This window comes from Telopea speciosissima, chromosome 3, assembly GCF_018873765.1.
Source record: "Telopea speciosissima isolate NSW1024214 ecotype Mountain lineage chromosome 3, Tspe_v1, whole genome shotgun sequence".
Taxonomy (NCBI): Eukaryota; Viridiplantae; Streptophyta; class Magnoliopsida; order Proteales; family Proteaceae; genus Telopea; species Telopea speciosissima.
The window spans coordinates 60,713,759-60,732,981 of record NC_057918.1 but is presented as its reverse complement, the minus strand read 5'-3'; the positions used below and the strand labels follow the sequence as shown (position 1 = coordinate 60,732,981).

The 19,223-nt window shown below is 41.2% G+C and overlaps 1 protein-coding gene and 1 long non-coding RNA gene across 4 annotated transcripts in view; both read left to right on the top strand.

Moving 5' to 3' along the window:
• The window catches only part of LOC122656581 (bifunctional aspartokinase/homoserine dehydrogenase 1), a 166,687-nt gene that overhangs the window by 49,684 nt on the left and 97,780 nt on the right, over positions 1-19,223 (top strand). The window lies entirely within an intron of this gene.
• On the top strand, positions 4,154-17,555 carry LOC122656582. The gene is made up of 3 exons (XR_006332128.1): positions 4,154-4,188; positions 5,376-5,377; positions 17,400-17,555. It is a non-coding gene; the product is annotated as an uncharacterized LOC122656582 (long non-coding RNA).

Genomic DNA, 19,223 nt, shown 5'->3' with positions numbered 1-19,223 from the left:
TTTCTAAATTAATTCCTAAAATTGATTCTACTGAGAATTATCTAATTAATTGGCTTCTTCTAACTATAAAATGATGTCATATGACATCAGGGGAAATCCCAACACGGGTAACTACTGGGAACTGAATTCCCCACTGGGGATGCGGGTCCCACAGAGGTTAATTACTATTCTGTCCCTAATTGATCAACATTATACAATATACAATATAAATAAATAGTACTTACAGTAGGTATAGGAAATAGAAAGGTTCGCATCTTTGTCAAGCCGCAGATCCGACACGTAGCTACAGTGCGGGGGTACCGGCGGGGTCCTCGAGACTCCAGAATAGCAAACTGAGAAGATTCCTTGGAATCCTCCATAGGTGTGTCGAGGAGTTGATGTACGTCCTCAACAGACGCAGCCCACAGCATCGAGGCCACCATGGACACAGAACTGGAACCTGAAATCACACAAGTTCCAAGGTTCAAATTTACAGTGGTTTTCACATTCCCCCCTCCATATTAAAATTTCGTCATCGAAATTGACGTACCTGGGAGGTCGAAGAGGTAAGGGATCTCTCTTTCATCAAGTCTTCTCTTTCCCAAGATGCTTTAGCTAAGGAGTGGTTAGTTCATCTGACTTTAACAAAAGAGATAGTACGGCTCCTCAGGTTGTGTTTCTTCCTATCAATTATTTCCTCAGGTACTTCCTCATAAGTCAAGTCAGCAATAAGTTCAATTGGTTGCTGAGGTAGAAGATGTGTCGAATCATGGATGTATTGTCTCAGCATAGAGACATGAAATACATCATGTACACCGGCAAGTGATGGGGGCAGTGCAAGCTGATAGGCCACTGCACCAACTCTGGCTAGAATCTCAAATGGTCCAATGTATCTGGGATTCAACTTTCCTCTTTTTCTAAACCTCACAACACCCTTGATTGGGGACACTTTCTGAAATGCTTTCTCTCCAACCTTGAACTGTACATGCTGTCTTATTTTATCAGCATAGCTCTTTTGTCTGGACTGGGCAGCCTTGATCTTCTCTTTTATGAGGTCTACCTTCTCACAGGTTTTCTGGATCAGCTCAGGGCCCAATATACGCCGCTCACCAACTTCATCCCAGTACAGTGGAGTGCGACATGTCTTCCCATATAGTGCCTTGAAGGGAGTCATCTCAATAGATGTATGGTAGCTGTTATTATATGCAAATTCTATCAGAGATAGATGTTCATCCCAACTGCCACTCATCTCAAGCACACATGCCCTGAGCATGTCTTCTAAGGTCTGGATTGTCCTTTCTGACTGTCCATCCGTCTCAGGATGATGTGCTGAACTATGGTTCAACTCTGTGCCCTGTAGACTCTTCCAGAATCTAGATGTAAACCTGGGGTCTCTGTCAGACACAATATTTACTGGTACTCCATGCAATCTAATAATATTATCCACATACAACTTCGCCAGTTGACCCATGGAGTAAGTAATCTTCATTGGAATGAAGTTGGCTGTCTTGGTCAATCTGTCTACAACTACCCAGATGGTATCCATGCCCTTCCTAGTGCGAGGAAGGCCTGTGACAAAATCCATAGTTATGTTTTCCCATTTCCATTCTGGTATAGCTAAAGGTTGCAGAAGCCCCTGAGGTCGATGTCTGACAGCCTTAACTTGCTGACAAGTTGAGCACTTAGAAACATAGGCTGCCACATCATTCTTCATACTATGCCACCATAAGAACTGTTTCAAATCTCGGTACATCTTTGTACCACCTGGATGCACAGAGTAGGGAGATTGGTGGGCCTCTTGTAAAACTAGATTCTTCAAGTGACTATCAGCAGGTACGCATAGTCTGTCTCTGAACATAAGAACCCCATCAGCTGTCACTATGAAATCTGTATCCTTTTGTGTCCCAGCACGAATACTACTCACAATGTCTTGGAATTCTTCGTTAGAAGACTGGGCTGTTATGATCTGGGCTTGCAGTGATGGGCGTACCATCAACACTGAAAGTAACTCTTCAGTCTCCCCAAATATAAGTTCCACATTCAAGGCATGTAAGTCCTTCAAAATTTCATCTTCAATCACTATTCTGCCTGTTGCCTAATCAGAAGACTTCCTGCTGAGTGCATCTGCTACTACATTGGCCTTTCCTGGGTGATATAAGATATCAAACTCATAGTCATTGATGAGCTCAAGCCATCTCCTTTCCCTCATGTTCAACTCCTTCTGAGTAAAGAAGTATTTCAAGCTTTTGTGGTCTGTAAAGATCTCAATCTTCTCACCATATAGATAGTGTCTCCACATCTTCAATGCAAAGACTACTGCAGCCAGTTCTAGGTCATGTGTAGGGTAGTTCTTCTCATAGTCCTTCAACTGTCGAGAACTATAAGCAATAACCTTTCCATACTGCATCAACACATACCCTAGCCCTGTCGTAGAGGCATCTGTGTACACTGCCATCCCCTCAGTTCCATAAAGAAGAACAAGAACTGGGGTTGTCACCAATCTCTGCTTTAACTCTTGAAAACTGTTTTCACAGTCTTCATTCCATTCAAACCTGACACCCTTCTTAGTGAGCTGTGTCATGGGCATAGCTATCTTCGAGAAGTTCTCTATGAACCTTCTATAGTATCCAACTAACCCCAGAAAACTTTTTATTTTTGTCACAGTTTTGGGACTCTCCCAATTCACTACAACTTCTACCTTCCCTGGGTCTACTTCAATCCCTCTGGCTGAAATTACATGGCCTAAGAACCCCACCTGAGGCAACCAAAATTCACACTTGCTGAATTTTGCATAAAGTTGCTTCTCTCTCAGTCTTTGTAGGACAAATCTAAAGTGCTGGGCGTGCCCCTCCTCATTCTTGGAGTAAACCAAGATGTCATCAATGAAGACTATAACAAATTTGTCCAAGACATCATGGAACACTCTGTTCATCAAATCCATAAAAGCTGCTGGAGCATTTGTGAGGCCAAAAGACATCACCAGGAACTCATAATGTCCATTATTGAGTCCTGAAAGCTGTCTTACTAACATCAGCTTCCTTGATTCGAAGCTGATGGTACCCTGATCTGAGATCTATCTTCGAAAACACTTGGGCACCCTGGAGTTGATAAAAAAGATCATCAATCCTTGGTAGTGGATATCTATTCTTTATTGTCAACTTATTCAGCTCCCTGTAGTCTATGCACATCCGCATAGAACCATCCTTCTTCTTCACAAACAGTACTGGGGCACCCCAAGGTGAAATACTCGGTCTTATAAACCCCTTCTTCAACAAGTCTTGTAGCTGAGCTTGTAACTCCTTCAATTCACTCGGCGCCATTCTATATGGTGCTTTAGATACAGGCGCCGATCCAGGTAGTAGATCAATCACAAACTCATTCTCCCTTGGTGGAGGTGGACTTGTCAAATCATCAGGGAATACATCAGGAAACTCCCCTACAATTGGGATCTTTGACATAGGCCTAACTTGTGTCCTAGGATCCATAACCGACACAAGGTATCCCAGGCATCCCTTGTTTAACAATTTCTTCATCTTCAAGGCTGTAATCACCATCTTCCTGGGTCTTCTCTTGTCACCCACAAAGATAAATCCCTTCTCGCCTCTGGGCTGGAACACAATCTTTCTCTCAGCACATAACACATTTACCTTATATGCTGCCAACCAGTCCATCCCTAATATGACGTCGAAGTCAGTCATATCAAACTGAATTAGATGGGCATTCATGTCCCTGCCAGCAATCTTCATAGCACACGTCTCATACAATGTGTTCAGGTCTATCCTCGACCCAGTAGGCGTACTAACTGCTAGACCCTCTGTTAGACACTTAGGTGATACACCTGTCCTCTTTGCAAATGACGGAGACACAAAAGAATGCGTCGCTCCCGTATCAAACAAGGTATATGCGGGTGTAGAACAGATGAGAATGGTACCTAAATGCCATGACTTGATGATTACATATGCATGATATCAATTAATGAAAAATATAATAAGGTATAAGTTTAGAATGATACTAGTAACCACAGATTGGTTAACCTCAGCCTCACTAGCGGTTATAGAGTAGACCCGACCCTGAGGCTTATTGCCTGGCTGCCGAATAGGAAGTACAGGTCTCCTCTAGAAGCATGTCCTGGCAGGATGACCCGCTTGACCACAAGTGTAGCATTTAAAATTAGCAGTTCTTGCTGGAGCTGCTGCATCTGTCGCCTTGGTGCTAGGGTTGGCATACACAGGCCTGGACACTGATGACTCAGATTCACTTCTCTGTGACAGGGCTGGAGCTGAACTAGAACCAGAAGGTTTGGTGAACTTGCTGAACCCTCTGTCAATGAAAGGTGCTGCTCTCTTGCCTGATCCCTGGCTAACATGATAAGCATCTCTTTGCTTATCCTCAACCCTCTTGGCTAACTGCACTGTCTTAGAGTATCCCTGATTAGTTCTGGTAGACATAATAGAGGCAATTTGTGGCTTCAAACCATCTTCAAACTTTTGGGCCTTGGCTTCATCATTGTTAAGGTGTGGGGGAGCAAAGAAGAACGACTCCTCAAACTTCTGCTGATATTCCAATACTGATTTTGGCCCTTGAGTCAACTCGGCCAATTCGATTTCCTTCTTTCGCACACTGGTAGGGAAGTAGTTTGCAAAGAAGGCTTGCTTGAAGATCTCCCATGTCAGAACCGGGTGGGTAGCCTCTAAGATCGGCCTAGTTGTCTCCCACCAAGCCTCCGCTTCATACTGAAGCTTGTATCCAGCACATGTAAGCTTCTGCTCTTCAGTACAGCCTAGAAACTTAAAAGCTTTCTCCATCTCTTTAACCCATTTCATGGGCTGCAAGGTATCCCTACTAATTCCAGCAAAAGTAAGAGGCTGAATCTTTAAAAACCTCTCCATTAGGCGACCTTCTGCATCATTATGCTGTGCAGGAGGGGCAGGGACGGCAAAGGCTGCAGGGGTTGCCTGTGGAGTTTGCAATGTTCTGATGACTGCTTGAAACTGATCACCCATGGTTGTCATGAGTTGCTGCATCTGTTGCTGTTGTTTGTCCATGATAGTATCCACCTGACCAGCAACATCATGCATAAGCATATCTGGAGGGTTTTGCTGTGCACCCTCAGCTGGAGGATCATTATGAGCAGGATTGGAGGAAGCGGCTGCATTTGTACGCCCTCTTGCATTATGCCTCCTATAAATGTTAGGATGCTGTCTGTCCATAATGATCAGCTGAGATAAGAAAATAACACATCAAACTATTAGCATACGCATTAGTTGGATATAATGAAGTGCATAATAGTATGAATGCAGCAAGTGATAGTAAGATATGCTCTATCATACTTGATACAATTCAAGGAAGACCTTGAAGCTTATCCGCCCATCTATGAAGGATACTCTCGATGTGAGTGGTGTGAAATTGAAGGTATTCCACCCTTCGATCTATGATATAAAAGTCCCGGTCATCAAGGATTTACCGTTCCACGAATAGACAAGATACCTTGATCATTGATGAGTAGTTCGAACTTCGATTCAACTCATCAATATTCTCAACATTGTAATTGTATTCCTCGATTGGCCTTAACACATAACTCATCTCGAGTTGCAGTTATATGTTAAGCCAAACATTCGAATCCCTAAAAAGAAACACATAAATTATACAACATAATACAATATAATATAATATAATGCATACAGCTGAAGGATCATTATGAGCAGGATTGGAGGAAGAGGCTGCATTTGTACGCCCTCTTGCATTATGCCTCCTATAAGTGTTAGGATGCTGTCTGTCCATAATGATCAGCTGAGATAAGAAAATAACACATCAAACTATTAGCATACGCATTAGTTGGATATAATGAAGTGCATAATAGTATGAATGCAGCAAGTGATAGTAAGATATGCTCTATCATACTTGATACAATTCAAGGAAGACCTTGAAGCTTATCCGCCCATCTATGGAGGATACTCTCGATGTGAGTGGTGTGAAATTGAAGGTATTCCACCCTTCGATCTATGATATAAAAGTCCCTGGTCATCAAGGATTTACCGTTCCACAGAATAGACTGAAGATACCTTCGATCATTGATGAGTAGTTCGAGCTTTCGATTCAACTCATCAATATTCTCAACATTGTAATTGTATTCCTCGATTGGCCTTAACACATAACTCATCTCGAGTTGCAGTTATATGTTAAGCCAAACATTCGAATCCCTAAAAAGAAACACATAAATTATACAACATAATACAATATAATATAATATAATGCATAATTATACTAATAACATATAAACATTCATGCATAAAACAATAGTATTGAATATATAATTACATATTAGTAACAATCAGTATAATATAAAATACACATAATTTATATTTAACTCACATATATATATATATATATATTAATTATATATATTATATACAAGTATTTTACAAGAATTATATTATTTTTATGTAGTTTTTGGCATATTTATTCTATTTTTTTTACAAGTATATATACTTATGTAAGTAATATAGTACTATTATTATTAATATTATTATTATATTTCTTTATTTATTTCTACTATTTTTATATAATTATTAGTACTACTTTAATTGATGTATTATATTATATATATATATATATATATATATGTTTATATAATTATTTATAATTTTTAAAACCCAACCGGATTCAGACCTTAAAACCAATCGGATTCAGACTTGAAGTCGTACGGTCGTCCGTACGGCTTCACAGTAGCTTCCTAAAATTTTTGAGTCAACTGGATTCACAGGAAAAATGAACCAGATTCACTGCCTTGACTGAACCGGTCGATCGGTTGTCGAGGCAGTGGCTAAACACTATAAAACCGTGACTTTTCCTGAGTTTTTATTTTTACCTTTACTCTCTTCTTCTCTAAACTCCTCCCAAGCCTCTAACTCTCAAGGAAGTTCACCTAAGGTATACTATCACTTTGGAAGGCCTTTCAACACAAGATCTTACACTCCTAACCTAATGTAAGTATTCTAACTTCATTTCTTCTAACTCTTTTTGTCTCTTTTTAGATTTAGGTTAGATTTTTCATTACTTTTTCCTAGTTCATGAATAAAACAGCAACTTTTGCCCCTTTTCTTGCATTTTTCTTCCTCCATGTTTATTCCATTACTATGTAATTGTCTATTACTTGTTTTTACCCTAATTCTTTCATTTTTTTTTTTTTTTATATATTCCTTTTGCTGATACTCACTGTGCACAGCAAGTGTTTGCACATTTGCCCCAAAGGCCTTTTTAGACTATTTTCTTGTCCTTTTTGTTGTTTTAAGCAACAATAGTATATAAATAACTATTTTAAGGTATTTTTTTTATAGATATCTTTTTTTTATTAGTATTTGTATTTATGAGTCTTTCTCCTAAAATTATGTTTATATGTGCATGTGAAATGTTTGATTAAATGTTCCTATGGAACTTTTAGCCTAAGCTTACTTATTTTATTAGCCTAGTATAAACTATTGTGTTTATATGTATGTATAACAAATTTTAGCACCCAAACATATATATATCCTACTATCTTATAAAAATTACTATGTGGTTACCAGTTACCACAACATGGTTTTTAGATCTACTCTATGTACTTGCTTTTTATTTTTATTTTTAGACAACAGTGTTCACATATAGGCTGCTGTCCTATATGTAAACACATAGTGTATAACATTCACTTTACTTACTTTATATCTATGTCTTGCTTGCAGCCTTCGAATATCAAATGGCCGCAGCATGAGGGAGAGGAAGAGGTGGGAGAGGAAGGGGAAGAGGGGCTGCCAACTTGGATGATGAGTTTGAACCCCTTTTCTTCAGGAATGCCCAGGAAGAGATATGATATGGGGAGCATTTTAGGGAGAGAAACATTGAGATCGAGCGAGGAGTAATCCTCGATGACCTAAGGGCTTTCAAAGTCCGAGAGAGGTTTGAGAGGATAGGGTGGCTACCTAGGATTCAGCCTGAGCGCCACTGCTATCCTCGGCTCATCCGGCTGTTCTATAGCAATTTGGCCTACAGACATGAGGGAAATGACTTCATTATCACTAGCTACGTGAAGGGTAGGGAGATCTCCTTCAGCACAGGGCAGCTGGCCCAAATACTGGGGATCTCCAACAGAGGGGAGTGGAGATATTGTCCTCCCAGGACAAAGACCACAGAGTTCCTTTCACGAGTTGAGATACGATGGCTGTTCTCTATGCTCACAAATGGGACTTCTTATGATAGAGTGCTATCTGAGTTAGATTTCATCCCTTTTGCTCGAGTGATTTCCAGGATTTGTGGTCACAACGTTGCATCTAAGTCAGGCCATCGCACAGAGCTTTCCTCTATGCAGATCATCACCACCTACAGCTTGTACTGTGGATATGAGATCTGCCTGCCCTACCTTATCATGCGCACTTTGGCATATTTGCATGATCACCCGAGGGCAGGGAACCTGCTATATTCTCGACTGCTTACCAGGGTGTTCAGGAGCTTCAGTGTGCCACTGCTAGAGGAGGAACATTCAACCAAGAAGGTGTTGAATGTTAACAGGGTGACCTTGGTGAAGATGCGCATTCCGATGCCACCCTTCTCTCCTGAGCTAGGCCATCCAAACTGCACAGAGGCGGGTCAGCCTGCAGCTGAAGAGGAGATACCTGTATATGAGGAGGAGCAGGATGATGATGCACCTACAGACATGCCTGTTCATCATCCTACAGTACCTCAGCCTACAGCACCATATGGACATCCGGGTGCCTCTTCTTCATCTGCTGCCCCACAGTACTCCGGTGATGGCACTACATGGGGTCAACTGTTCAGTCGGTTGGACAGCTTAGAGAGGGTAGTGCACCAGGGCATCACACAACTGAGTGGGAGGGTGAGTGCAGTGGAGACCCAGCGTGGAGATCTCACTTTTCTGGACAGGGACCACCTCCTCAGTGATCATTAGATGTTTTTCATGTCCTTTTTAGTCTTGTCTTTTCTTTTTAGTTTCTTTTCTTGTAAGGACTATGTCCTCTTGCTTACAGTCTGCTAACTTGATGTAACCCAAATCAGCATATATGTTGAAATTTTGTACAAATTCAGATATATATATATACCAAGTTCTTATCTTTTCCTTTATATTTTACAATCAAGTTTCTTTTATTTGGTATCTTTTAGTTGAAGTTTTTTATTTAACCCTAACTGGACTCACCTTCAGGTCAATGAGTCCAAGAGCTGCTATACCGTGAACTTGATTGCAAATAGAAGTAGAGCATGAATGCTCTGATACCACTTAAATGTCACACCCCGGCCTGGTTTATAAGGGCCAAGTATGACTGGATGTCTTTGACATCCAACCAACCCACCAGGATCGCAAGTGCAGTACCCTATTCACAATCATATTCACAAATACAGAATTTAAATGCAACGGAAGCAATTTAAATATAGAATTAAGGCAGTGATAAAGGAAAACTAGTGATAAACTGTTATATATATAAAAGTGAAGTTGATATACAAAGGCAGTTCTCATACAGTAATTTAGAACCAAAAGACTTATCTACACAAGTCTATATACAAAAGTGGTATAACAAAAAGGAGGAAGCTTGGTCTGGCAGGCAGCTCAAGTGAAAGCGCAACCATCGCACGAGCACGAAGCATCGTGCTCCACCATGAGAGGAGTATCAACTCCGAAAGCTGAAGGGGTGTCCTGAGTAGAAGGGACTCCTACAAAAACACCAGAGATAACAGCAATATCATCTAAAAAATAAGGTGTACACAGGGGTGAGCTCCACTGAGTCCAGTAAGGAAAATCATGCAGACACATACAAATAGTCCATAATGAATGTCCCTAATCAACATGTGAGCTCCACCGAGTCCAGTAAGGAAAATCATGCAGGCACATACAAATAGTCCATGATGAATGTCCCTAATCAACATGCTCCTAACGTGGATACTAGGTCTCATGAGGTATAAGTACTACTATAATAGAAGGCTAGCCTCTTTCCCGAAAACACATAACCAGACGTCGGTCACCCGAGCGAAAACATACTACTACAGTGGAGACCCGGCAGCTCAGGCATCATACATCTGACGCTAACGGATCCCCAGTGACTAACCCTACTATTTATTCCCACACCTGAGTGTTCTACGGTAACATGGGACAGTGAATGGCATTCCGGAATCATCCCTTCGGACTTACCACGGGTTATCCAACACCTCTCTCCTGTTGGTAAGGGACATAGTACTGGGCAATGTAATTCCTAACCATATGCAGTCTAACATGCTGGCATATGAATCAAATAGAGTAATTGTAACTTAAACAGTGCATCATCATCATTTATACAGTTCCAAAGTAAATATAAATGCAATGCAGCATGCCGATGCATCCTAATTCACATGCAACTAGTGCAAAGAACCAAAAGCTATAAAACTACATGAATCTGAGTATTATTCATGATGCATGACATGGCATACTCAATAAGGATACAATTAAGTCAATAAACACACAAAATTAAGTCAAAATTCCCTTACCTGATCTGATAGACTAGTCTAGACCAGCAAAACTCCAATAGTCCAGACAAACCACTCAAGAACAGATTTATACAGTCCTAAAATAACACAAAACATCCTAAATTAGGCTTAGGAAGAGTCCTAGGTCAAAACCCAAACATTGGGGGACAAATTGGGGTAAAAACATTGAACCGGATTCAGAGCCTAGGCCCTATTGTCGATCGGTTGTAGGCCTGCAACTCCATTCGGTCCAAAAGTCAGAATTGGGGCTTTTGTATGTAACCCTTGGATCTTGATATGCAAGGTCCCAATTTTATGTTTTAAACCTATTCTAAGGTGGGTCAATCCAATCTAATAGATTAATTTCAATAACCAACATCAATTTGGGGGTTTTTACAAATAAACCCCAAATAGCAATCTAGGGTTTGTTAATTGAGTAATTCAGCTGTGAATTGGGTTCCTAAGCTGAAATTCTCAAGTCATAGTCACATCTGAACCACTATTTGGTTCAAAATAGGGTATATATACTGAAATTGGTTTAATAAACCAAAATTTTTTTTTTTGGTAAATAAATATATTACCAAACCCCAGGAGGGGGCAGGGAGGAGAGAACAAAGAATCAATATACAAAGAGGGGAGAGGGGCAAGAACAAAGAAGCCCACTAGGCCGACAACCAGAGGTGACTGTCCGCAGAAGGGGGGGAAGCGGGCAGCCTGCCTATGCAGAGGTGATTGCTCGCAGAAGGGGAGAAACAAGGCCCCAAAAATCCAAAATATGCCTGTTCCTAGTGTTGTCCGTGGAGGGTCTCTGACTGATGCAGTTGAGCTTAGAGGACACATCAAAGGAGATGGCTTTCCAAATCACATCAAAAGATCTCGATTTAGAAGTCCATCTCCTGAGGTTCCTCTCCATCCAGATATGGTGGATAGTAGCGCTGAAGACTAGCTTCCCTTTAGTTTCACATATAGAGTTCCCAGGAAAAGCATTGAGCAACCAAAGCCATTCGCGATCAAAACACCTGATCCTTCTATTGCGCGGCCAGATAGAGGCTAAAGCTTTTTTCCAGATGGTGGAAGAGAAGTGACAGTCAAAAAAGAGGTGAGGGATATCTTCACGGCCAATCCAGCAAAGGTTACAAGCGGGGGCAGCAGGGATGGTTCGGTGAATGAGGAAGGCTTGGGTGGGCAGGCAAAGTCTGAGGGCTCTTCAAACAGTAAGGCTATGGTGAGGGATATGGCCTTTGAACCAAACAAGGTTGTGCCAGGGGACGCAGGGGCAAGGGATCCTGGAAATATTCCAGGCAGAAGAGGAGGAGAAGAGACCAATGGGGGAGGGGACCTAAATAACCTTATCCGCTAGGGTGGTGGGTAAAAGGGGTAAGGGAGGAAGGTTGGCCCAGATCGGAGAGATGATGTCTGGGTTCAGGGAGGGGTGGGGGGTCCAAGAGCCAGAGGAGATGAGGGAGGAGACAGGGGCTACCTTAGGGGGGCCAGAATAAAAAATGGCCCTGGGGCCGAGAAGGTTAAAGAGGATGCTAGCAGGGTACCAAGGATCAAGCCAAAGAGAAGTGGAATTGCCATTGGTAATGGTAGAGGAGATACCACGGAGAGCCAGGGGGCGGAGGGAGAGGATCTTACACCAAATCCAGGAGGAGTCAGCATGGATGGGGATGGTCCAAATGGAGTCAGATTTGAGGATGTGAGAGTGGACCCAAGAAACCTAGATGGAATCCTGGTGGGAAGAGATTCTCTAAAGGAGCTTAAGGAGACCCGCAGTATTTGAATCGCGAATACGGCGGATTCCCAGACCACCTTCAGACTTGGGGAGGCGGATAGACTTCCAGCTGACAGGGTGGAGAAACCTGGGGGTGTCGCTACCCTTCCAAAGGAAGGCACAGAGTATGTACTCAATGGCCTTGATGGTGGAGGAAGGGATGAAGAAGATGCCGGTCCAATTGATGTAGGTGGCTTGGAGGACCGAGCGGATACATTCAAGCCTACCCACGTAGGAGAGAAGCTTACCTTTCCAGAGCTGGAATAAACCTAGAATTTCTATGCTTTAATGGCAGAATTTAGTTTAGGAGACATTTAGGGCTGAAGATTGGAGAAGAACAAGATGGGAACAGTAGGAATTTCTGCTTACCTGAGTACAGCAGTGAAAACAGTGTGTAAACAGCCTTGAATTATGCAGCCAAGGTCTCCAATTGCAATCCAAAGCTTCAATTCCAAGTGGAGAATGAAAGCCCTAAGGTATGTCCTCTCCTTTCCCTTCTTCTTCTTCTCTTTTCTCCTTTCGTCTACTTTCTCCTCTAAGGTTCTTAAGGCTGGATCGATTCTTATCTTTTGAGATTTGTGAATAGCGTAAATGACTTAGATATATATAGTGGTTTAATTAACCAAAAATCTGATTTCTAAATTAATTCTTAAAATTGATTCTACTTAGAATTTTCTAATTAATTAGCTTCTTCTAACTATAAAATGATGTCATATGACATCAGGGGAAATCCCAACACGGGTAACTACTGGGAACTGGATTCCCTACTGGGGATGCGGGTCCCACGGAGGTCAATTACTATTCTGTCCCTATAAACTCTAATTGATCAACATTATACAATATACAATATAAATAAATAGTACTTACAATAGGTTTAGGAAATAGAAAGGTTCTGCATGCTGTCAAGCCAGCAGATCCGACACAGGTAGCTCTGGTGCAGGGTACCAGCAGGGTCCTCAGACTCCAGAATAGCAAACTGAGAAGATTCCTTGGAATCCTCCATAGGTGTGTCGAGGAGTTGATCTACGTCCTCAACAGACGCAGCCCACAGCATTGAGGCAACCATGGACACAGAACTGGAACCTGAAATCACACCAGTTCCAAGGTTCAAATTTACAGTGGTTTTCACAAATATGAACTAAAGCAAAAGGGGAAACACTTCTTCTATTCAAAGGAGAATAATGAATGAGTCTATTTGGCCAAAACACAGGCCTCACATAAAAACTCTTCCGTTTTACAAGCTCTGACTGACTGAGGAAATAAAAAAAGCTAAAGTTCTAAGGGGAGGATGACCAAGCCGACAATACCAAAGATGAAGGTCAGGGGACGCGGCTGAAAGCAACTAATGGCTTAGAGATGAAGCTGGCGGAAGAGAAGTCTGACCCGTGTCGAGGAAGTAAAGACCATCATGTACCTTACCCCCACCAATCGTTGTCCCTTTCACCAGATCCTGTACGACATAGTGAGAAGGAAAAAAAGGTTACTTTGCATTTTTAATTTTTTGTAAGACTACTAATTGAAAGAAGATTAGTAGAAAAGGAAGGAACATGCAAACCAAAATTTAATATAAGAGTAGGAGAGCAGCGAATGGTATTCTTTCCAGATATAGGAGAAAGGGAGCCATTAGCTACTTGAACAGTGTCTTGCTCAGAAGTGGGAGAATAGTGGTGAAAACTATGGGAGGAACCAGTCATGTGGTTAGTAGCACCGGAGTCAATAATTCAGGGACTGGAGACAGCCGATGCACAATGACTACCGACTGGAATTCCTGAAGCAAAGTGAGAACCAGAATGGGCAGCATGTGCAGATGCCATAGGTGCAACAGAAGAGGCCTATAGCATGCGATGAAAAGCTAGAAGTTCATCTGGAGTGAGACCAATGTTTGTAGAAGGGGCAGCAGTAGTAGAAACAGTAGTTTCAGTATGATTAACATTGGATTTGGGCTTCCCACGACCATGTTTAGCCCCAAAGTCAGCAGGCTTCCCATGTAATTTCCAGCATTGAGCCTTAGTGTGATAGGGTTTGTTGCAGACTTGCAGTGTTCACACTTGACAGGCTCTTTGGAGGCTGCATTACCACCATCAGTAATGGTAATAGAAGTAGGGCTGGAACCAGTTTGCAAGGCAGATCTCTCAACAGTAGAAGGATGCAACATAGCAGCCCGACGGGTCTCCTCTATATGAACCAAAGCAAAGGACTGCTCCAGTGTAGGAAATGGAGATCGGATACGCACTTGCACTCGAATAGGGTCATACTCAATGTTCAGACCTGCCAAGAAGTCATACACACGGATTTTGTCGACTTGCTTGCGATAGGAAGCAATATCCGTAGCAGTAGAAGGCTGAAAGTCCGAGTAATGATCCAATTGCTGCCATAAACTCTTGAGGGTAGCATAGTATTTAGAAACAGATAACTCCTTCTGAGTGGTGTCATGAACCTTCTTGCGAATCTCATACACTTGAGCATCATTCCCAACTTGCCCGTAAGTCTCCTTTGCAGCACTCCATATGTGATGGGCTGTATCCAATAATAAATAGTTGCTGGAGAGGTCAGGTTGCATAGAGTGGAGCAAATAGGACATCACCATAGCATCATTGGACACCTATCGGTCTTGTAGAGGGCCAGGTTCAGTTGGCCGTGTAGTACTCCCAACAATATGGCTAGTAAGGTCTCGACCAGCAATGGTCAAATAGGTAGACCGGGACGACATGAGGTAATTGGAGCCATCGAGCTTGATAGGAGCAGCAAGAGGGAGAAATTCATTCCTGGTCTGTCCATCAATTCCAGAAGTGCCAGAAGTAACATCTGAGCCTGACATACTTGTAATTGAACCAATGCAGCCAGCCAGAAAAAAAATCGATGATGGGAGAAATCGATCCAAAGTGAAGAGAACCATAAATTTTCAAAAAACGCAGAAGAACTGTTGGAGAGCAAGGTCGAGTGGTCCCCTAGGAAGGATAGAACTCCCCTGAAAAAATCAGCAACAATTGACAGACGTAACCCAAAAATTGATAGGTGTTAGGGTTTTGTAAAATCCTGAAAGTGGAATCGATTGAGGTTAGGCGGCTTCAAAAACTTGATGTAGAGTGGTGATAGGTGCTGGCCAGGACTGCTAGTATGGATCTCCAACAAGGGAAAATCAACCTTCAAGATAAGAGAGGCTTCATCTTCAAAAAACAGAGAACTCCAAAAATCGCAGAGGATGGAGGCAGCAACTATCGATCTGAATTGGTGGTTAGAACATGTAGGGTAGAGGTGGGATGCAGGGCAGCATCTAGACCTTATGATCACCTCATTAGTGCTGACCTAAGGGAGGAAGGAGAACCAAGGAGAGAAGAGATCGAAGGGAAGATGGAGGGATGAAAAAACGATGGGATGGAGGAGGGTTTTGAAAACCTAGATCAGAGAATTTTTGGCTCTGATACCATGTTAACAAAACAACTTTGAGAGAATGGCTTGTATGATCAATGTAATCACCAAGCATCTTTATTTATAACTTTAAGAAGTGGGCAGAATTACAAATTAACCCCCACATAGCCGGCTCTACCATAGTTGTCACGGCGTCACGGCGATCCAAGTCGGTGGAGGGGTGTCACGTCGATATATCGACATGTCGCCCGCCCTGGCAAACGCCATGGTGAGCATGTCGACCATGTTTTATTTTTTATTTTCTCTATTTTTAATGTCATTTAGTATGATATAATATATATCCTATAACATCAAAATCAACATGAAAGTGTACTACTAATATACTATGGTTTAATTCATGAAAGTGTAATATCCATTAGTGTATATGAAAGTATGAAAACATAGATTAGTGACTGTGCAACCCTGCAACTGCAAGGCAAGAAGAATGAAAAAAAAAAAAAAAAAAAGAGAGAACTACTTGCTGTAAATCTATAATAAATCCCTGTCCCCACCTTCTGTCTCTCGATTCTTTCCTTGTCTCTGTGTGTGTAATTGTATATGTGTGGCTGTGTGTAGGGCAAGAAGAAGGGAAAAAAAATACCTTCTCTGTCTATGTGCAAGCCTGCAACTGCAAGGCAAGAAGAAGAAACAAAAAACCGAGAGGTCCATGATTGTGTGCAAGCCTGCAACTGCAAGGCAAGACGAAGAAAAAATGAAAAAAAAAAAAAAAAAAAAAACAGCGACTGTAAGAAAGCCTCCAAGCTGAAAGAAGAAGAAGCTGAAGAAGAAGAAGTTAAGAAGACGAAGAAGTGAGAAGAAGAAGAAGAAGCGTGAGAGAGAGTCGGAATGAAGAAGACGAAGAAGTGAGAAGAAGAAGCTGAAGAAGAAGAAGAACTAAGACGAAGAAGACGAAGAAGAAGAAGAAGAAGAAGAAGAAGAAGAAGAAGAAGAAGAAGAGTCGCCGGAGGACGGAGGAGATTGGAGAAGAAGAAGAAGAACCAAATAAATAAAAAATAAAAAATTACTTACCTGGAGGTTGCCTAAGGGGTTCGAACTTGCCGAGAGTTGCAGCTTCAGTTCTTCTTCTTCTTCTTCTTACTTCTTTGTCTTCTTGACTCCGTCAGTCTCAGTCTCAGTCTCCGTGTCTCTGTCTCACGAAGTCTCTCCTCTGTCTCGACAAACCACTTTGTGATTTCTAAAATCTCCCAAATTCCAATTCCAATTCCAGTTAGGGATTTAGGGTATAGTAGTAAAGTGTACTATTTAATGTTTAATATTTTTAATTTTGTATGTTAATGTGACCAATACAAATTAAGGAAAAAGCATTTAAGCTTTTAAATGGTTTTAAAAAAAATAATATTAAAATCTAAGTTTTTTACACAAATATCGACCGATATGCCCATATATCATGGTATGGCATCCATGGCGCCGCCATATCGGGCGATATTTATACATAAGCCATGTCGAAGCTCGATATGTCATCTTCTCCAGTGCCAGGATGCCATGACAACTATGGACTCTACTAGCTTTGGGGAAAAACACAAAATACCCAAAATACCCTTTTAGGTGTTACATAACTCAACAGAAAGTTATTTGTGTTCTTGAACCATATGCATCAATGGGGAGGCGTATGCCACATAGTTGTCAAGGCGTCGCCTAGGCGCCACCTTGGCGTCCATGCAGTTAAGTTGGGGTATAGGCGATTGTCGCTTGCCTTGGCGTCCATGCAGTTGGTTTTATTTTGTATCGAACACAGTTTTGGCACTTATTTGTGCCAAATATCATTTAAGTAAATATTTATTTACTTGAGATATTATTCATAAATAAGCAAATATCCCCTATTTGAATCTAATAAGAATAGTTAAAAAATAAAATTCCAAAAAGATAAAAAGTCAAACCCCCAGTTCAAGAACAAAAATTGGATTTTCAGCGGTAGGTAAAATTTTAAACCTTCAAATATTGAGCATGGTTTAAAGTATCAGCACGTATTGTATTGGCTGATACGTATCGGTATCGGTTGGTACCGATACGATACATACCGATATGTCTCTCTTTTTTATTTTTTTAAAAAAAAATGGATTGTCTTGGATTGTATCGAAATGTATCGGTGATGCAGATTCATCACCAAATAGGGCTTGTTTCATTGGGAATAAGTCTAGGGTTGGGTTACATACATGTTGGGCCTTTGATCCCATGGGTTTCTAATGTAATAGGCCACTTTTATGGGCCTTAAATATGGGTAAATAGATTGCATACGGGATTAGCTCCCATACTTAGCTTTTTATTTGGTGTTTTAACTGGTTCAATTTAAGTGATTTATTAGTTTTTCTTTTAGTTGTTTAGTTGGGCTAGATTAGGACTCTATTTTGAGTCTATTTCAGTTTCCTAGTCAATTTAAGCTAGCTAATAGGTTAGGGATAGGATTAGGCCTTTCCTTTTTAGAGTAGAAGTCTATTTTTGAGTCTTTTATATAAGGTTGTAAGGGGGCAAAGCCTTAAACACGAATTTGATTAATAAAAAATATTGTTTTGCTGCCGTCTTTGCTGCTGCTGCTTCTCTCTTCAGAGACTGTCTTGTGTGTCATATCAAGACCCCCCTTGTGAGTACTATCAAGGTTGAAGGACTGGAATCCCTAGTGACTCCTTGCATCTTGTAGATCGGGAGGTCCTCTCTTAGCTTTTCTTCAATCTGCTACTGTTGGAGATCAGTGTTAATTCAATTAAGTAGTTTTATAATTTTGCAATTTCATTCCTCTACTTATTCCTCCACTTAACCCTAATCGATTCCCATAACCCTAGCCTCACTCTAAAATCTGTCTAGCCTTATCCCTCCACTCGATCTCAGTTGCAGCCCAATCTGTCCATCAAAACCCTAAATCCAATTCTACCCTAGATAGCAAAATTTCGTAACTCATCCAAACCCTAACTTCTTTATACCAAAATAACCCCCTAGACCTGCCCATTAATACCCTATAAACCCCTTTCCCAAAATCCACCCCTAAACCCTAGATCCTGAAAACACTCCATTTTTACAAGGCCTCTAACCCGAAACCCTAGATTTCCAACTTCATCCAAATCAATCCAAACCTACACCAATAGACTCATAAAAACCTGCACATCATTACCAATAGCTCGAAACCCTAACCCTAACACTAATTCTACCAGTTGATGCAGATTCATCACCAAATAAGGGTTGTTTGATTGGGAATAAGTCTAGGGTTGGGTTACATACATGTTGGGCCTTTGATCCCATGGGTTTCTAGTGTAATAGGCCACTTTTATGGGCCTAAAATATGGGTAAATAGGTTGCATACGGGATTAGCTCCCATAATTAGCTTTTTATTTGGTGTTTTAAATTGAACCGGTTCAACCAATGGTTCAATTTAAGTGATTTTATTAGTTTTTCTTTTAGTTGTTTAGTTGGGTTGGATTAGGACTCTATTTTGAGTCTATTTTAGTTTCTTAGTCAATTTAAGCTAGCTAATAGGTTAGGGATAGGATTAGGCCTTTCCTTTTTAGAGTAGAAGTCTATTTTTGAGTCTTTTATATAGGGTTGTAAGGGGGCAAAGCCTTAAACACGA